The sequence below is a fragment of the Trachemys scripta genome, chromosome 2, assembly GCF_013100865.1.
Source record: "Trachemys scripta elegans isolate TJP31775 chromosome 2, CAS_Tse_1.0, whole genome shotgun sequence".
Taxonomy (NCBI): Eukaryota; Metazoa; Chordata; order Testudines; family Emydidae; genus Trachemys; species Trachemys scripta.
Genome location: NC_048299.1, coordinates 86,191,517 through 86,204,156, shown reverse-complemented (window position 1 = coordinate 86,204,156; position 12,640 = coordinate 86,191,517). Strand labels below are relative to the sequence as shown.

Genomic DNA, 12,640 nt, shown 5'->3' with positions numbered 1-12,640 from the left:
CCGATCGGCGGGGCCCTCTTAGACGTGGGGTCCAATTCGGGCGAATCGGTGGAATCGGCCTAAAGCCGGTCCTGCCCACAGCGGCCCAAATGGTCACTTTGGCTGCTGTGGGATCCCCAGTTTCTCTGTTATTGGGGCAGGCAGAATAAAGTGTTTTACCCTGATATGTGAATCAAGTACAGTGGAACTGTTTTATGACAGAGGGACTCGCCATCAACTAAGTAGCCCTTGCTAGACAAGGGACATGGGTTCCAAAACCCAGTGAAGGGAGAGAGGCTGCGGACAGGTATTTGTACCTGATGGTATGGGCCCCTTTTGAGGGTCTGAAACACCAATTGCACCTCCTCCTCTCCCCACTGTGGAATATCAGAGCTAATTTTGATTTCATTAGGAGTCTAGTTACAGGCTGCTGAGCTGAATTCACTTTGGGCCAGTGGTGAACCAGCACTGAGGCTCCCCTACTACAAGCTGAAATCACTAACGAGCTAAAATTACTAAGAGCTGAAATCATTGAGTGCTGTGTTCAGTAGTTGGGGGAGGGGGACTGAAGATATATTGCTGAGCGGCTGGCGGAGCGGAGCAGTTCATGGGATGGCTTGTGGAGTGGAGTGGCTGGCGGAGTGGCTTGCAGTGAAGACTGCAGCAGAACTCCATGGAGAGGCGGGGCAGTCGGCCTTGGACCACGTAAGGTGCCCCTTAACACCCCCACGCTCCCCCGTCCCCCATTGCCACCCAGGCTGGGAGGTAAAACTCTGCAGATAAACTTTTGAACTCTGGCTCTGCACTGACCAGGGACAGAGACTTTTGGGTTGTTGGACTTTTGGGTGATTTTTAGGTTGCTGGACTTAAGACCCTGAGGGGAAAAGGACACTGCCAAACTTACTTGTGAGTGGCTCTTTTGATCATGGTTTGTGTTATGAATCCTGTTTGTGGTGTTTCCCCAACATCATGCCGCATTGTTTCCCTCCTTTATTAAAAGGATTTTGCTACACTCAGACTCCGTGCTTGCGAGAAGGGAAGTATTGCCTCTTAGAGGCACCCGGAGGGTGGTATGTAATTGTCCCAGGTCACTGGGTGGGGACTTGAGCCGGTTTTGCATTGTGTTATTGAAACGGAACCCCAAGATACTGAACCCGGCCCTTGTTGCTGCTAACTCAGATGGGCAGAAGGGTTACATTCAAAAACATATGTTTGGCATTGCTGCTTACAATCTCGTCCTGACTTTAGGCTTTTAAAAACTAGCTCCTAATTGTCCATATCTATTATTGTATTAATGGCGATTTACAGCTTTTAGTTACCCATTGTGCAGTGAAAGTCTCTTGTTGTTCCACTGCACAAAAACACAGATATCAGATATGAACTTTTGAACTGCTTTGTTTTTCACTGATAACTGACAAATCCAATTAAGATAATGTCTGAGGTCTAATAAGAGTCCCAAAAAGCTGCCTTTCTCAAGTCAGCCTCTAGCTGCTTTTCTGCATTCTCAAGTCTATAGAACTTTCCGAGTTAGGATTTCCAAATGATTACAGCAGTGGGTCTCAAACTTGGTCCGCTGCTTGCACAGGGAAAGCCCCTGGCAAGCTGGGCCAGTTTGTTTACCTGCTGCGTCCGCAGGTTCGGCCGATCACGGCTCTCAGTGGCCGCGGTTTGCTGCTCCAGGCCAATGGGAGCTGCTGGAAGCAGCGCGGGCTGAGGGACGTACTGGCTGCCACTTCCAGCAGCTCCCGTTGGCCTGGAGCAGCGAACCACAGCCACTTGGAGCCACGATCGGCTGAACCTGCGGACGTGGCAGGTAAACAAACCGGCCTGGCCCTCCAGCGGCTTTCCCTGCACAAGCGGCGGAACAAATTTGGGAACCACTGAATTACAGGGTGCTGCTTTTTCTGTTACTGTTGCCCAGCCTTCCCTTTCCTGGTGTTTCTTAGGACATCCAGTCTGGGCGTCATTCATGGTACTTGCTGCTTACAATTTGGGTACATCATTTCAGAAGCATTCTTGCCAGTGGAAGGGAGGAGACCTGAACAAGCCTTTTAATTATACAGTTTTGCCTGTATTTCTAACTACTCCAACTTCTATCAAATGTTCATTAAAAAGTTAGAAGTTCTCTCCTCTCTCACAGAGACACATAGAGGAAACTGATTAGAGTAAGATCTAGGAGAAATTCCACCAGGGACAAAATTATTTGAAAAAAAAAAATCGTGCACTTTAGACTTAAATTCTGCAGATGAGAGGGAACCAGGAGGGCAAAACAGCTGGTTGAAACCAGCATGTAAGTGGAAATGATGACATCTGGAATCACCCTCTAACAACTCAGGAATCAAAGGAGACAATCACTTAGCAAAGAAGAGCTCCTGAGAGCCAGTCCCTGGATTAAGTGGCTTTCTCAGTTCTACTATCTGCACCTCCCTCCTTGTCATTGCCCAAACCATGCCTTCCCTTGTCTTTAGTATTGCCACAGCCATCCCTTAACACGGAATTACTTCCCCCTTACCATACTGAATCTTCTACATATGTCTTCCGAGCTCCGGAGGCTAAAGGTTAATACTCCATTGCCCAAACACCTTTGCATTCCCCTCAAGTTATCCTGGCCAGGATGTTTATTTTCCTTCCTCAGCCCTATAAACATCTCTCCTCTGTCTTCATCAGCCTCTCTCTCTCTCACCTCCTTTTTCCCACTCTGTCACTCCCTCACCAGCCCCCTCACGTCTTTTTCTATCCTCTTAAACCTCCTTCCCTAATTTCTCCTCGTCTCAATATCCCAAGCTCCTTTCTCTTCCCCATATCCATCCTCATAGCTTCTCACTTTCCCCTCAACTCATCTGCTTCCCACACATCCCTTCCTGCCCTTCCAAACCTTCTCAGTTTACACATTGGTCTCACCAACCCCTTCATACTATAACCCAGCTTTTTCCTTTTTATCCTTTTGTAACAAATCTCCCGTTCACTAATGTCTTCTCCACACCCTTCTCTTTAGTGTCATCTTATATCACCTGTGCACTGTATGCCTTGAACAGCAGTGAACATGTGCTATTCATTTAGGAAATGAGTAGCTAGATGATCCACTTTCTGGTTAGAAGGGGGGGGGAAGTATGTAGAGAACAGGACATATATTTAGTCTCCTGTGCATCCCATTTGGCTGACAGTCCAGACAGCATAAGTATTCTAAAGAATATATTTATCCCTGAGCTAGGCATACAGCACTCTGGGTATAAGAATTGGCAAGCACACGAGACCTGTGTTTTATAACACACAAAAGAATAATTAAAACCTGACTTTATTAATAAGTACACTCCATTCCCATTAGAACACGAGCCTTCCAAATATCCTGCTGTCTATGAAATGTCAAACAGGAAATGAAAGTCACATTTTAATGACATATATATTGTTTCATAACTAGAAATGTTTATCCCTAAATAGGACAAAATAATTGTAATGGTAGGGTTGAACAAAAGGCAGTTAAAGTTTAAAACTTAGATACTGGTTATTGTTAAGTGTAAGGAGGCACTTTATTTTTTATGAGTTCCCTGCACAGTCCATACGGTTTTGCTGTATAAAATGTGCCACCCTGACACCACCCAGATATTGATAGTGTGAGCAGAACTAGAGTCCTGCACTTAGGACGGAAGAATCTCATTCACTGTTACAGATTAGGGACCAAATGGCTAGGCAGCAGTTCTGCAGAAAAGAACCTAGGGGTTACAGCGGACGAGAAGCTGGATATGAGTCAACAGTGTGCCCTTATTGCCAAGAAGGCTAATGGCATTTTGGGCTGTATAAGTAGGGGCATTGCCAGCAGATCGAGGGACGTGATCATTCCTCTCTATTCGACATTGGTGAATCATCCCCTCATCTGGAGTACTGTGTCCAGTTTTGGGCCCCACACTACAAGAAGGATGTGGAAAATTGGAAAGAGTCCAGCAGAGGGCAACAAAAATGATTAGGGGGCTGGAGCACATGACTTATGAGGAGAAGCTGAGGGAACTGGGATTGTTTAGTCTGCAGAAGAGATGAATTAGGGGGGATTTAATAGCTGCTTTCAACTACCTGAAAGGGGGTTCCAAAGAGGATGAATCTAGACTGTTCTCAGTGGTACCAGATGACAGAACAAGGAGTAATGGTCTCAAGTTGCAGTGGGGGAGGTTTAGGTTGGATATTAGGAAAAACTTTTTCACTAGGAGGGTGGTGAAGCACTGGAATGGGTTACCTAGGGAGGTGGTGGAATCTCCTCCCTTAGAGGTTTTTAAGGTCAGGCTTGACAAAGCCCTGGCTGGGATGATTTAGTTGGGAATTGGTCCTGCTTTGAGCAGGGGGTTGGACTGAGATGACCTCCTGAGGTCCCTTCCAACCCTGATATTCTATGATTCTATGAACTAAAGATCAGACGATCGCTGGTCCCTGGATATTTGTACATGGGAACAAGATGTACCCTTTGGAGGAACTGTAGAGACCCTTTGTGATTTGGCCCTCCCTTAGGTCCTTTTGCAAAGCTGAGGTAGCACTGAGATTTTCAAAGCCCAGGGAATTTAGAGACACAACTTCCATTACAATCAATGAAAGATGCACGTACAAATCACCTAGTTGGCTTTGAAAAGTTCAACCCTGGCTAGGATTTGCTAATGGGCCCAACGGAGGCCCAGATCCCAATGGGATTTGAGTGCCTTAGGCTATGTCTACACTACAGCCTATGTTGGCATAATTTATGTGGCTCAAGGGGGTGGTTTATTCATACCCCGAGCAACATAAGTTACACCAACATAAGTGTTCATGTGTTCATGTCTCCCGTTGGCATAGACTGTCTTCCCCAGACGTGCTGCAGCGGCACCACTGCATTGGTACAGCTACGCCACTGCAGTGCTGTATGCGTAGACATGGCCTTACTCCCCCTTTGAAAAGTCCAGCCCCTATACATTATTCTCACATTCTGAATGGAGTATCAAGTGGAAACTTATTCAAACACATGCTACTTTCCTGAGGAGATCCCCAAGGATTTCAACCAAAAAAGCACAAAAAGGGTGCTAGTGTTTGAGGGGATGTTACAGAGATGAAAAGTTTCTACAAATGTCCATTTTAATGGGCGGTTTTGTCTTGACTAGTAGCCTTTCAAGGCTTTGGTAGAGGATTTATGGACACTCCTTGCTCAAAATATTGTCTCGAGGGGTGTTTTGTCCTTAGAAAAGTTCTTATCTTTGATGACACTGTAGAAAAAAAGGCAAAATGTTCTATCAGTATAGACATCCCCTTATTAAAGGAGCCTCTTTCACTGATACAGTGCCATTCCAACAGGCTCATGCTTACAGGGAAGACTGCATTAGTTTCCCATTTGTGTCAAAGGAAGCAAGAGAGCATTAGCCGCTACGATTGCAAAAGTTAGGTTAGGCCACTGGTGTGCTGAAACCATTGCCTCTCATGATGACTAATGTTGTCTCGTTGTTTCCTAATACTCCCCACTCTAAGTATAAAACAGGAGACGGATCAATTGTAAACTCTTTGGGGCAGAGGCCATCTTTCTGTTCTGTTTGGACAGAGCCTACTGCAGTGGGGTCCTGGTCTATTACTAGAGATCCTAGGCAGTCCTGCAATAATAAAAAGCAAAGAGAATCCAGGCAGTTCATGAAAACAAGCCAAGGGCTGTTTTCTTCAGGCTCCAGTCTGACCTGCTACTGGATGTGTCAATGAATTAAAACTACATATGCCATGAATGCTTTCTGGGGCCACATTTAGGGAGCAGTACATTCACATAGGGACATTCTGTCCGGATTGCTCTGTTCCTTTGTAAAGAATAATCAGAGATTTCAGGAGCAATCATATATTTATCTGTATCATTCACCCCTTCCTGCTATTGTATCCTCCATGTGACAGAAAATTATGAAAGGGTAGACACTGAGTCACACAATCACCAGAATAGATAGCAGAGTAACAGCTCTTTGACCAGCAGAGAGTATCCCATTCATCTTTCTAAACTATAATTAAGGCTGCGAGTCTGTTACGGATGTTGCAGAAGTCACAGATTCCGTGACTTTCTGGGACTTCCGGAACTTCTGCAACAGCTGGTGTGGCTGGCCCGGGGGCCACTCGAGCACCCGCACCCACCACTGCTGGGGCATTCTCGCCTCCGCCCCCCGCATCATCCCCCCTCCAGCAGCAGCGGCAGTCTCGGGTCGCCCCCACCAGCACCAGTGGGGGTGCCAGGCCACGTGCCGCAACACCCCCAGGCCCAGCAGTGGTCCCAGGCCATGCGTCGCTGCCACCACCCCCACCCCAGCACCTGCAGTGCCCCCGGGCCACCCTCTGCCCCAGAACACCCAAGATTTAGTGAGGGGTATATAGTATAAGTCATGGACCATGAATTTTTGTTAACAGCCCGTGACCTGTCCATGACTTTTACTAATAATACCCATTACTAAATATTAGTCTTAACTATAAGACTAAGATTATATAAATTTTTATATAAATTTCCAGATAATCTAATGCCATTATACAGTGACCTGAATTAAAAGGGCCATAATCAGGGGAAATATTCATTTGCAATATTGTGTCTCACTTTAAAATGGCCATGACCACACACCACCATTCTGCTTCGAGTGATGGTCCCTATGTGTCTTCCACACATGGGTGAGCAGTTGCACCAAGCGCCTGAGTCTAGAAGTGTTTCTTAGCAGTGTCCATTGACCCACATGAGCATAGTGCATCTTCTCATGCTCCCAGACGAGGATATAAGAGGTAATGTGGGTTGACACCTCTCCAGTTCCCTCTTACCACCACGTGGCCTGAGTCGGAACCCCCAATTCCTTTATACTCTTAGTTTCTAAGGGAGTGAATCACTTCTGCTTTGTTGTAAATCATTGTGAATAGTTTTTATAGTGTTAGTTAGATAATTTAGTATAGTTAGTGTGTAGTTCTTTCCCCTGACTGGGGTCTGTACTTCCCCTGCCAGGGACTGTGCCCCCGATTTTGGGCTTCAAAAACTGTTTCCTGCCCGCGCTCCTTCTCTGTGAGCAACAAGCACCAGTGGCGCTTCTACTGCCTGAGCGAGGTACACATGACTGCTCACTGTACCATTTGCAAATCCTTCCCACCTGGAACCCGGGAAGCCCACAAGCTCCACCTTCATAAATATCTGATGGAGGAAGTGATGAGAACTAGGGTGCACTCAGATCTAGGCCCCGGAGACACCCCTGTACAGTGGCTATCACCAGCAGTGAGTGCCCCTCCAAGCACCGCACATGTCCCAGCAGGAGAGAAAAAAAAACACTCACAGGCACAAGAGCAGATCCCCGCCGCAGACTGCTCCCAAGCACAGCATTTCCTCCCCAAGACGTACCAAGTCTGTTGAGATGTCTCGCACAGATCCGGCCGGACCAGCACCCAAGATTCCCTGCATGGAGGGCCAGGCCAGGTACAAATGGGATCGGACAGTACTGACATGACCGAGGCACCCAAGCATTGCCAGGACCCTCTGGCATCTCTGCAGGTACACCACGGATCCCTGGATGCTCGAAAGCATTTCTGTTGGCAGAAGAGTTGATCCTCCCCTACCTGCAGTCTCCCCTTTTATTCAGCCCCCTGCTCAACTGCGGCATCCCAACCCCAAAGTATGTACCCTTCTGCTGTTTCTGGAGAAGCCCATATGTCTGCCAAATGGCAGCCCTCTGGTACCGACAGTCCCCCCCTCTTGCCGGCACCATCTTCAGAGTCCGAGGCGTTCTCGGAGCCGAAACCCTCCTTCTCCCTGATGTCACATCAGAGTCCAGATGTACGCTCTACTCTCCAGTATATGACCAAACAACAGAGACCTGGTACTGCTTCCCAGGGGGCCCACCACATCCAAGGGACCCTTCCTTTTGGCCATACAGGGGACCCTGGGATCCTTAACAGAGACACCATCTCAGGCGTCTTATCGGCCATCCCCTGCATACCCACCAGTGCTATCAGTGTATGAAGAAGAGGGAGACATAGAACTGGTACCACCAACTTGGTTAGTCCCAACTGGAATAGCCTCCTCGCTGGACGAGGCAATCATCTTCCTCCCACTCTCTCTGCTGGACCACCGCCGCCAATACCAGGACTTGCTGCAGAGGGTAGTGACAGGCCTAGGAATCCCATTGGAAGAGGTTCAGGATCCACAACATCAACTCCTGGACCTCTTCCAACCCCAAGAGCCACCTAGGATAGCCCTACCCATTAGTGAGGCCATCACGAGCAATGTGGTACACCCCTGCCTCATGTGCCCCCACATAAAGCAGGCGGAGAGGAGATATTTTGTGTCTGCTAAAGCTGCCAATTTACTTTTCACTCATCCACCCCTTAGCTCCCCGGTAGTCCAAGAGGCTGTGGAACTGGCACGGCAGCAACCACAATAATTTACTCCTCTGAACAATGCAGCTAAGAGACTGGACCTACTGGGGCAGGAAGGTCTGTTCTTCTGCGGGACTACAATTCTGCATTACCAACTACCAGGCTCTGCTAGCCATGTATGACTTTAACAACTACAACAGGCTACCAGAGTTCAAGGACAAGCTGCTACCAGAGTATCAGCAGCGATTCCAGGCACTGCTGGACACAAGGAACTGGTCACCCCTGGTGGGCCTTCAGGCAGTTGTGGATGTGGTCAATGCATCCTCTCACTCTCTAGTGACCGGAATCGTTATGTGAAGAGACTCGTGGCTACAATCATCCAGCTTCCCCAGGGAGGTCCAAAATACAATTGAGGACCTCCTTTTTGACAAGCACAGGCTGTTTAACAATAAGACAGACAAGTCCCTCTTGCTGAAGGACTCCAGAGCCACACTACAATCCCTTGGTATATATACCCTGGGCCTGAGGCACAGGCAGCAGAAACAACCCTTCTTCCCCTGCTCATATGCTCCCTACCTAGCCTACCACTACTGACAGCCGGAGCCCCCATGTCAAAGACACTGATCACAGTGGCCTCGCATCCCCGCCTCTGTCACAACCACCTCCTCGATCCTCTTCCAGTGGCAGAACACACCTCAGTTTTGACATGCAAGTCCTGACCCGCAAACCCCCACTGATGCCTCCCACAGCCCAGAGGCGTGCAGCCCGGGGAGGGAGGAAGCAGCAGGGCAGCTGGCTGTATTATCATAGCACCTGGGAGTCTCAGTCCTAGACCAGGACCCCGTTGTGCTAGGCGCTGGCTACCGGCTGAGCTCCTCCCCCACCACACGGGGCTGTTTCACCTTCCCTGCTGCTGGAGTCCCACACATTGCCTTTGCCTCCAAACCCTGACTCACCTTGGCAGATGGTCTGCAAAGCAGGCAGCAGCACTGGGACTGCAGCAGCAGGGAAGGCAAAGCAGCCCCATGTGGCGGGGGAGGAGCTGAGCCGGCAGTCAGCTACCCTGCTGCTTCCTCCCTCCCCCAGGCTGCAGGGACACAGGGAGAGGGCATCAAGAACCACGTGACGCTTCAAGCAGCAGAGAATCCACCAGAGCCTACTACTGAGCTAAATGGAGATGCTTCACGGCACGGGCCCACTGCCGCCACCACCACCACTCACTGAGCATGGCGTCTATTCCACTTGTCCTCGACTACCCCCTCACCCTCAAGACGTCGGACCTGGACCTCAACTCTATCAGAGTGCAGCTGGGAGCACTCAGTGCCTTTCTGCCTCTTATGGACAGCTCCTTGGTGTTTACCCATCCCACCACTATCAGCTTCATGAAAGGTTTACTCAACCCCTTTCCACCAGTACTGAAGCCCACGCTGCCATGGGATCATAATCTTGTTCTCTCTGCCCTCACAAAGCCAACCTTTGAGCCGCTAGCAGCATGCACATTCTCCCAGCTCTCGATGAAAGTGACTTTCTTGGTAGCCATTACCTCACCAGACGAGTCAGTGAAATCACGGCTATGATGGCAGACTCCCCCTACACAATATTCCACAAGGACAAGGTGGCCTTACGGCTTCCCATTAAATTCCTCCCAAAAGTGGTGTCTGAATTCCACCTAAATCAGTGCATACACCTGCTAGTTTTCCACCCCAAACCACACACCTCCCCTACTGACAGAGCCTTGCACTCCCTCCACGTCCATCATGCACTGGTGTTCTACTTCCACAGGATCCAACCCTTTTGCACATTGCTGAAACTATTTATGGTCATCTTGAATGGTCAAGGGGTCAAGCCCTTTCATCCCATTGCATCTCCAAATGGGCCTCAGGCGCATCTGTGAATGCTACAACTAGGGTTGTCGAGTAATCGCAGTTAACTCACGCGGTTAACTCAAAAAAATTAATTGCAATTAAAAAAATTAATCGCGATTAATCGTGGTTTTAATTGCACTGTTAAACAACAGAATACCAATTGAAATTTATTAAATATTTTGGATGTTTTTCTACATTTTCAGATATATTGTATTCTATGTTATATTTGAAACCAAAGTGTATATTATTTTTTATTACAAATATTTGGACTGTAAAAATGATAAAGAAAAGAAATAGTATTTTTCAATTCACCTCATACAAGTATTGTAGTGCAATCTCTTTGTCATGACAGTGCAACTTACAAATGTAAATTTTTTTGTTCCATAACTGCACTCAAAACCAAAACAATGTAAAACTTCAGAGCCTATAAGTCCACTCAGTCCTACTTCTTATTCAGCCAATTGCTAAGACAAACAAGTTTGTTTACATTTACAGGAGATAATGCTGCCCTCTTCTTATTTACAATGTCACCAGAAAGAGAGAACAGGCATTTGCACAGCACTTTTGTAGCTGGCATTGCAAGATATTTACGTGCCAGATATGCTAAACATTTGTATGCCCCTTCATGCTTCAACCACCATTCCAGAGGACATGCTTCCATGTTGATGATGCTTGTTAAAAAAATAATGCATTAATTAAATTTGTGACTGAACTCCCTGGGGGAGAATTGTATGCCCCCTGCTCTGTTTTACCCGCATTCTGCCATATATTTCATGTTATAGCAGTCTTGGATGATGACTCAGCACATGTTCATTTTAAGAACACTTTCACTGCAGATTTGACAAAATGCAAAGAAGGTACCAATGTGAGATTTCTAAAGATAACTACAGTGCTCAACCCAAGGTTTAAGAATCTGAAGTGCCTTCCAAAATCTGAGAGGGACGAGGTGTGGAGCATGCTTTTAGATGTCTTAAAAGAGCAACACTTTGATGCGGAAACTACGGAACCTGAACCATCAAAAAGAAAATCAACCTTCTGCTGATGGCATCTGACTCAGATAATGAAAATGAACATGCGTCGATCTGCACTGCTTTGGATCGTTATCGAGCAGGACCCGTCATCAGCATGAACACATGTCCCCTGGAATGGTAGTTGAAGCATAAAGGGACATCTAAATCTTTAGCGCATCTGGCACGCAAATATCTTACAATGCCAGTTACAACAGTGCCATGAGAATGCCTGTTCTCACTTTCAGGTGACATTAGAATCATAGATATGGAAGAAACATCGAGAAGTCCTCTAATCCAGTTCCTCCACTCGTGGCAGGACTAAGTATTATCTAGCCCATTCCTGACAGGTGTTTGTCCAACCTGGTCTTAAAAATCTCCAACGATGGAGATTGCACAACTTCCCTAGGCAATTTATTCCAGTGCTTAACCACCCAGACAGTTAGGAAGTTTTTCCTAATGTCCAACCTAAACTTCCCTTGCTGCAGTTTAAGCAACATTGTAAACAAGAAGCGGACAGCATTATGTCCTGCAAATATAAACAATTTTGTTTTTCTGAGCAATTGGCTGAACAAGAAGTAGGACTGAGTGGACTAACAGGCGCTAAAATTTTACATTGTTTTATTTTTGAATGCAGCTTTTTTTGTACATAATTCTACATTTGTAAATTCAACTTTCATGATAAAGAGATTGCAGTACAGTACTTGTAGTAGGTGAATTGAAATATACTATTTATTTTGGTTTATTTACAGTGCAAATACTTGTAATAAAAAAATATAAAGTGAGCACTGCACACTTTGTATTCTGAGTTGTAATCGAAATCAAAATATTTGAAAATGTAGAAAACATCCAAAAATATTTAAAGAAATGGTATTCTATTATTTAACAGCGTGATTAATCGTTCGATAATCACGATTATTTTTTTAATCACTTGACAGCCCTAGCTACAACCAATCCAACATACCCCCATTTGATAGTCATGGCGCACCCTACGCAAGCACAGGCCACCACATCAGCCTCACTGGTGGACATATCCTGGCAAGACATCTCTTATGCAGAAATGTGGCGCTCCGCCCACATGTTCATGACACACTATACCATCGCACAAGCAGCAGCAACACACATCCAGTGGGCCAGGCTGTACTGCAGACCACACATCCATTGGAATCCTCGCACCCACCTCTGCACTGATCACTGCTCGTGGAATACACATAGAGACCATCAGTTGAAAAAGAAGAAGAGATTATCTACCTGTAACCAGAGGTTCTTCAAGATGTGTGGTCCCTATCTGTATTGCACTACCTGCCCTCCATCCCCTCCGGTGAGGACTGCATTCCATTAAGGTATGAGGGGGACTGGAGAGGTGTCGATCTGCACGACCTCTTATATCCTCAGCTGGGAGCCCGAGGAGAGACTCAACACACGTGCGGGTCAACGGACACTGCTAAGAAACACTTCCGGATTCAGGCACAT

The 12,640-nt window shown here is 47.0% G+C and overlaps 1 protein-coding gene across 2 annotated transcripts in view; it reads right to left on the bottom strand.

Annotated features, from left to right (window-relative positions):
- The window catches only part of BMPER (BMP binding endothelial regulator), a 221,987-nt gene that overhangs the window by 9,555 nt on the left and 199,792 nt on the right, over positions 1 to 12,640 (bottom strand). The window lies entirely within an intron of this gene.